The sequence below is a fragment of the Urtica dioica genome, chromosome 5, assembly GCF_054948205.1.
Source record: "Urtica dioica subsp. dioica isolate 48M chromosome 5, U.dioica_male_clone48M_v1_H2, whole genome shotgun sequence".
Lineage (NCBI taxonomy): Eukaryota > Viridiplantae > Streptophyta > Magnoliopsida > Rosales > Urticaceae > Urtica > Urtica dioica.
The window spans coordinates 5529763-5537397 of NC_142760.1; the positions used below are offsets into that span (position 1 = coordinate 5529763).

Sequence of the window (7635 nt, forward strand, 5' to 3'; positions counted from 1 at the left end):
TCTAACACTACAACATTTACAACATTTACCGACGATTTTTTTCGTCGGTAATAACCCGGAAATCGTCGTTAAATGTATTTAGCGACGATTTTAGCGACGATAATAATCGTCGCTAATTGTCCGTGCCTAAATATATTTAGCGACGATTTATTCGTCGGTAAATATTTAGCGACGATAAAGTCGTCCCTAAATGTTGTGACGAGAAGTTTTTTTTTTCATTTTGAAACAGATAATAATTAACGCGGTAAAAATTCCCGCGTCAATTAGCGACGTAAAAGTCGTCGCTAAATGTTGTGACGATAAGTTTTTTTCGTTTTGAAACAGATAATTAGCGACGACTTTGTCGTCGCTAATTGGCGCGGGAATTAGCGACGACAAAGTCGTCGCTAAAAATTTGTGTGGAATAATAATTAGCGACGATTTTATCGTCGCTAATTATTATTATAATAATTTTTTTTTCGTCGTTAATTATTTATTTTTTACGGTTTTTTGGTTGTGAAATTCTAAAATGAAAAATCAAATAAAAACTAAATTATATTATCCAAATCAACAACTATATAAAATCCGGTTACGTACGTTTTCGGTTATCGAGAAATATGTAAATAATAAATACACAAAACAACTAATAAACCACTAGTCGCGACGTTTGCTTTGTCGTCCCGCCGCTCGTTTTCCCCCTCCTCGACGAGAAACGCTCTTCTGCTGGCGCTGAAGTTCTGCAGGCTGCGGCGTCGGAGTAGACTGACTTGGTCCGCCGGGCGTCGTCTGCTGGCTAGCGTCGGGAGTCCTCTGCTGGCCGCCCGTCGGAGTGTGGACACCGGGCGTCGGAGTGTGGACGCCAGCCGTCGGAGTCTGTTGGCTGTGGGATGACGGAGCGTGCTGCGAACTCTGCGGAAATTGAGGCATAAACGAGCTCAGGTTGAGGCCGGGCACCTGACTCTGTATTGCCTCGGCGAACGAGGCGATGGTCGACGTGAACACCTCCTGGGAGATATATCCTGGATGCGACGTCCCAGCGTCCGAACTACCGTAGACTTCGGCGACTTCAGCCGCCATCCGTGCTCCCTGTGGCACCAAACGTCTGACGCCGGTCAAGTGATCAGACCGCGAACCCATAATATCGCGGATCGCCTGCTGCTCTAGGACGGAAATATCGACGTCCGCTCTTTGTTGCTCAGCCTCCGCTCGCAACGTGTTGAATCTATCGACCAGTCGATCCTGATATAATTAACTAGTTAGTATCTATTAATCGAAAAATATGAAAAATAAATGTAAACTTACATAACGTGCGGAGGCTTCAGGAGTCAGCCACTCGGACTTGTAGGACTGATGTTGGCGCTTGTAGTTCGCAAACAAGCTCTCGAAAGCGCCTGTCTCGGCGCTCTTCTGCATGTAAACAAAACTTCAAGTGTTAGATAATTTTAACGATTTGATGTATCATATGATCATAAAACTTACGTTCTTAATGCGGTGGGTCGAGAACCCAATCGTCCCCTGTCGAGTCTTCGTCTTCTTTTTTCACGCGATTCGCCTTATTCTTCGCTTGTATAGCCTGTTGTAATATAAGTAAACATACACGTAAATAACAAATCGTTTAATAAACATACGATTAACGTAAATGATTCGATATTACCTTAAATTCATCGCTCGTATATCGTTGTATCAGCGTCTCCCATTCGGTGTCGAGCTTAACGGTCTTCGGTTTCAGCGACCGCGCCACCTGTACACTGCTCTTGCAGTCGATGTCGAACCACGACCGCAATGTATGCCTTCAATCGCGAAGACGAGTCTTCGCGTCTCGAATGATTGCCGCATTGACAATCGCCTTCTTCTTCCCGGTTGCATCACCATCGACTCGAATGTCGTACTTGTCTCGAATCGCTGCTCGGATCTCGGCCTCCTTCGCCGGCCCCACGTTCGTAGTCGTCCACCTTGGGACCGTAGGTGAGATCTTGTCTCGGACGACCAACCCGAGCGTGTTCGCGAACGTCGCGAGATCCGGATCCATCTCGCGCTCTGGCTGCAAGAATGATTAAAACTCCTCGTTATAAATAACGACTTCCTTCACCCCGGGGCGCCGTGCACGCTCAGATCGAAGCCCGACCGTCGGCCCACGCACGGCCGGTTCGATATCCACCGTCTTTCTTCAGCCACCGGCTCTCATTACAAACTGGACACTCGTCTAGATTGGCGTTCTCCTTCCAAAACAACGCGCAATCGTGTTTGCAGACGTGAATCGACTTGTAACCCATACCAAATCGACGCAATTTCGCCTTTGCTTCATAGTGTGACTCTAGAATCGTGTTGCCGATCGGATGAGATTTTTTCAGTACTTTCAGTAGCTGATCAAACGACTTATTCGTCCACTTGTTCATCACTTTCAAATGCATCAACGTGACAACAAATGAGAGTGACGAATACTCCGTACAACCCGGCCATAATTCTGTGTTCAGGTCGCTGAAAAGGTCATCGAACTGTCCACTCTGGTATTCTGCATTCGGGTCAATACTGTCATCGTCACCGTCTACGTCGTTGTGATCTAAGATATCGTGTACAGCATCAAACATCCCTCCTCCTCTGTACTCCGAGAAGTCATCTTCTTCCTCCCCGTGAAAGTTCCACCTCGTGTAATTCCTCTTAAATCCTCTGATAAAGAGATGATTCTCTATATCAGGAATTTTTTGCGTCAACATGTTGTTACACCTCTTGCATGGACACTTAACTCGTCCTTCGACATTTACGTGTTGTCGGGCCATTGCCATGAACTCTGTCATGCCAGCCGCAAACTCAACGCTTAAACGTTGGTCCTCGATTATCCAATTCCTATTTGGATAACTCATTTTACCTATAGATTGAACATTTCAAAATTTAGTAGTTTTCGGATTTTATTTTATAATTTCACGATCGATCCTACCGAAATTTCGGCAGAACCTCCCCTATAAACCTAACAACCCGGCATCAAGCCTTTAACTTTAAAACCTGCATAGAAACATCCTAAAACTAACAATAAATCCAACCTCATTGGTTCGATTATTAAAATTCATAATCCATCACATTTTTAATCATTTCTAACAACAATTAAATACAATTCCATTTAATTTACATAAACTAACTAATTGTTTTTACATAATTTTACCAAATATAAAATTTATAACAAATATATAATTCATTTATAACTAATTAATTCATTTATAATTTATAAAATTTATAACAAATATATAATTCTAAAAATATAAATTATGTAAATATACTAATTAAAATAAATTTATAACTAATATATAACTAAAGTTTATAATCCTATATATATTAATCATATATAACTAATATATAACTAATATATAAATATATTTATAACTAATAAATTTATAACTAATATATATTAATCCTATAACTAACTAATATATATATATATATATATATATAAAGTTTTTTTAAAAAAAAACTTACCGATCGGTATAAGAGGGAGAGCGGTGTGGAGCGGCGGAGCGGCGTCGGTGGGTGGAGCGGCGTCGGTGGTGGAGCTGCATCGGCGTCGGCGGCGGAGCGGCGGAGGAGCGGCGGATCGGAGGAGCTGCAATGGGAGAGAGAGACTTTAGGAGAGAGATGTGAGGAGAGAGAGAAGTTGTGAGGAGAGAGAGACTTACCGGGGAGGCACACGGCGGAGGAGCGTCGGCGGCACACGGCGGACGAGGCACACGGCGGAGAAGGGAGAAAGTAGAGAGAGAAATAAATTTTAGGGTTTCTGTGCGAATGGGGAACCTGGGTCGCGATCTGGTATTTAAAGACATTTACCAATGATTTTATCGTCGCTAAATGATTTCATTTCGTCGCTAAATGAACTTACGTTAACCAGACATTGAGCGACGATTAAATCGTCGCTATTAGTAAATTTCACATATTTAGCGACGATTTTATCGTCGCTAAATCATTTCGTTTTAATTTAATGGGAGGGATTTTTCCCTCTTCAAAATTCGTCAAAATTCGAAAACATTTAGCGACGATTATGTCGTCGCTAATTGTATAGCGACGATAAAAACAATATTTAGCGACGATAAAATTGTCGCTAAATGTTTTCGTCTTAATTAAATGAATTCAGAAATAATTAGCGAATAATTTATCGTCGCTAATGATTTTCCCGCGAACTTAGCGACGACAAAACAGAATTAGCGACGATACATTCGTCGCTAATTATCTTTGCCGCCAACCTTTAATATTTTTCGCACCAAAGAATTAGCGACGATATTATCGTCGTTAAAAGGGTGATTAGCGACGATTTATTAGCGACGACTTAATCGTCGAGTTTCGTCGCTAAATGTGGTATTTCTTGTAGTGTAATATTAGGGAGATAATCCTATTGGTCAAACCCTACTCAGCTATAACACTAACTATGATATCTAAGATGTTTTGACTAGTATGAGAACCTTCTATCCTCTTAAAGGCTATGATACGTTTGTTGAGGTTCCAATCATCGTCTATGTTATGCACTATAACACTCATGAAATCCATCTTTGATTGACCAGTCCATATATCCGAGGTTAAGGTTACATTATATCTACCAGATGATATTGTGGCTTTCATTTGTTCATTTTCTTCTATAAACCATTTTAGGATAACAGATCTCAAGGCTTTCCTAGACATGATTTGAACGTTTAGAATTATAGAACTTATCTAACAAAGCCTTGAGATTCGATATGACTAAAAGATTGATCGGTGGAAACAAAGTATTCTACTAAATCACATCTAAAGACTACATGATCGATATTACTTACAGCGCTTGACGAGGCTCCAGATTGCGTCCCGTGGCAGTGCCTATGATGACTCCACAAGAGCGATTTCCTGACTATTGTGTTGTGAGCGCTGAAGATTTTGCCACAATTGTGACATTTTCTGGCTTTTTCGCCGTTCGCAATCACCTCTTCAAACCACGTCCACACAACGGACCTACTTCGACGTCGTGGTGGTTGTTGTGATTGTATAGGTGGTTGTTGTTGTTATTGAGGTGGTGGTGGTTGTTGTTGTTGTTGTCGTGCTCGTCGCTGTAGTTGTTGTTGTGTCTCATCTTGTTGTTCACGTTGTCGAGGTTGTGGCACTCTAACGGCAGGATCGCTTTGACTTTGACTTCGACGTCAAGGTAGTGGTGGTGGTAGGTCTTGTTCTTCCTCCTCCTCCTCTTCTTCTTCCTCTTCTTCATTTGGATTTTGGGTTTCATCGTCATCTTCTTCTTCATTTGGATTTTGGGATTCACGCATATGTTGCTCGTATTCTTGAAATGCTTCATAAGCCACTTCGGATGGCAGAATTTGAGCTTGATAGGCTTGCTCGGGATCCATTTGAGGGTAGTATGACACTTGGGTGTTTGGAATTTCGGTGAATTTAGAATGGGAGAAAGTAGGAGCAACATAATTTTTTGATTCGTTAATTTTTTTTTTACCCCTTCGGGCGCTAAAAAAGGAAATATTGACTGACGCATGTTTAGTTATTTGCAACTAATAAAGCCGACTTTTCCCAGAGAAGAAGCATCATTCCATTCCAATGGATTTGTCACACCCCGGGAAAAGTGAGGCGTGATTAGAATATAAAAAAAAACACTAATAAACTTTACAAAACTAACCCACGGTGCATACTCAGTTGATTACTTTACAAGTCCAAAGATAAAAGAAAGAAAACGAAAAATAAAACCAACCTTCGACACTTGATAGACTATCCAGCGAAAACCTTCCAACTCTCGACCACACTTAACTCCGAGGTCTTCCTAACCCTTCTCCTTCTCACATCCTGATTATAAGAAAAATTTGAGGGAAATAGGGGTGAGCCTGAGGCTCAGTAGGTACTATAGTAATGGTTTGATTTTTAAAAAAAGATTTTCGAAAATAATACTTACTTTATAATAATAATATTCTTGTCCCGCGTAAATCACCATACACGTACAAGTATAATAATAGTCTTATACGTGTAAATCACCATACCCGCACAAGTATAACTTGCAGGAATGTAAATTGCATGAATGTAAATGACAGAAATGTAAATGACGGAATGCTGATGCTAGAAATGTAAATGCAAGAAATGCAATTGAATTTAAATGTGCATCTACGCCCATTTAAACGTCTACTATTTCCTGAGCCCCTGTCAACATAACCCGTGACAGTCCTCTGATCAGAATGGTGCACTCTCCACACCCTTATATATATACGATTGCACTCTCCGCTTCATATATATACGTTTCCGGCTCTATCAGGATATACAAAACATTTTCTTTCGCAAATACGGGATATATGTATAATATCGAAAATATTCTCAACTTCATAATCGGATATCCCGAGTTGAAGTTCCGCCACATTTTGAAAACGATTCTAGGTTTCGTGGCACGTTCACAAACATTTTCATTTCGAAAATAATATATACTTGAGGCCAAACCATAAAATCAGGAGAGAAGGGTTATAATAACCTACCTCGAGAGTAAGCGTCTATGTCGCTCTTCCACGAGACGTTCGCTCGTCTTGTGAACCCGAACGTTCACTAAAACCGAGAATCCAGACGTTCACTTACTCCGTGAACCCTCTAAACGACTTTCAGTCTTGAGTCCTATCACTGTAAATCAAACCGATCCTGAATCAGAATCCTATGAGTAGTCCACAATACTCAAACTCAAACGTACGATTTAATAATCGTAGAACCCAAAGACATATCCAATTATAAGGAAACCAAGTCCTCGGAACAAAGCCTCAAACGATACGAGAACGTGTAAACTCGAACGAGAAACTACGATAAATCTCAAAACCGAGAAATAATTCTAATAAGCAAGTTCGTTCTCCTTTGAACGAATCTAATCTCATTTCTATAACGAAAACCGAGAAATCAAACATCAAACTAATGTCGAGTTTTAATCCAAAAACTCATAAACAAGTCTCAAATACATTTCTGCTTAATTTCTTGAAATCCAACAAAACCCGTTCAACAACAATTCGGGAATTAATATCGTCGTACAACATAACCAACTTTTGAATTATTACGTATCTGAGTTCAACGAGTGTAAATTCTGAGTTCTCACAGTAATTCTCAAATTCTCACTTAGCTCAAAAATTAAATCCAAATACAACCCAAAGAAATTTCCAGACATCTCGATAATAAACTCGACCCGGAACATATAAATTAGTCATTTACTTATAATCTCCATATCACAACGAGTCCAATGCTTCCGCGTAGAAGCATCAACTCCGAACCTGTGACACGAGATAATCCATTAATTCAGAATCACTAACATTTGTCCAATACCTCGATGAAACACTCAACCCCTAAAATTTTTGAAACTCAAACTCAAAAATTAGAAACCTAACCATCCAGAAGTTTGAAACCAACACGCAGCAAAACCTAACATCGATCGGACCACTCGCACCCAAATTTCCAAAATTAAAATTCCAAATTTTATGACCTAAGGGAGATATGAGGTTTCCCTTACCTCCGGGTATTGACGAACACCGGCGAGGTTCTCGCCCTCTGTCTCTTCCTCGAGCAATTCGGCCGGAAACTGTGAACGAACAAAACCCCCAAAAATTCGAATTTCAAATTTCAGTTCATCCTAGAAATTGTTCTTCAATTTCGGGCAAAAGATGAAGAAGAATTTCGAAATTACCTTAA

General features: G+C 40.4%; 1 long non-coding RNA gene across 2 annotated transcripts; it reads right to left on the minus strand.

Moving 5' to 3' along the window:
- Positions 1-5546: 5546 nt before the first annotated feature.
- On the minus strand, positions 5547-7397 carry LOC149394980 (uncharacterized). Of its 2 annotated transcripts, XR_016297140.1 has the most exons (4): positions 7335-7397; positions 7162-7220; positions 6450-6582; positions 5547-5775 (listed from the first exon to the last, which is right to left on the minus strand). It is a non-coding gene; the product is annotated as an uncharacterized LOC149394980 (long non-coding RNA). The 2 variants fall into 2 exon arrangements; XR_016297139.1 differs by having other exon boundaries at positions 5560-6582.
- Between the last annotated feature and the right edge of the window lie 238 nt (positions 7398-7635).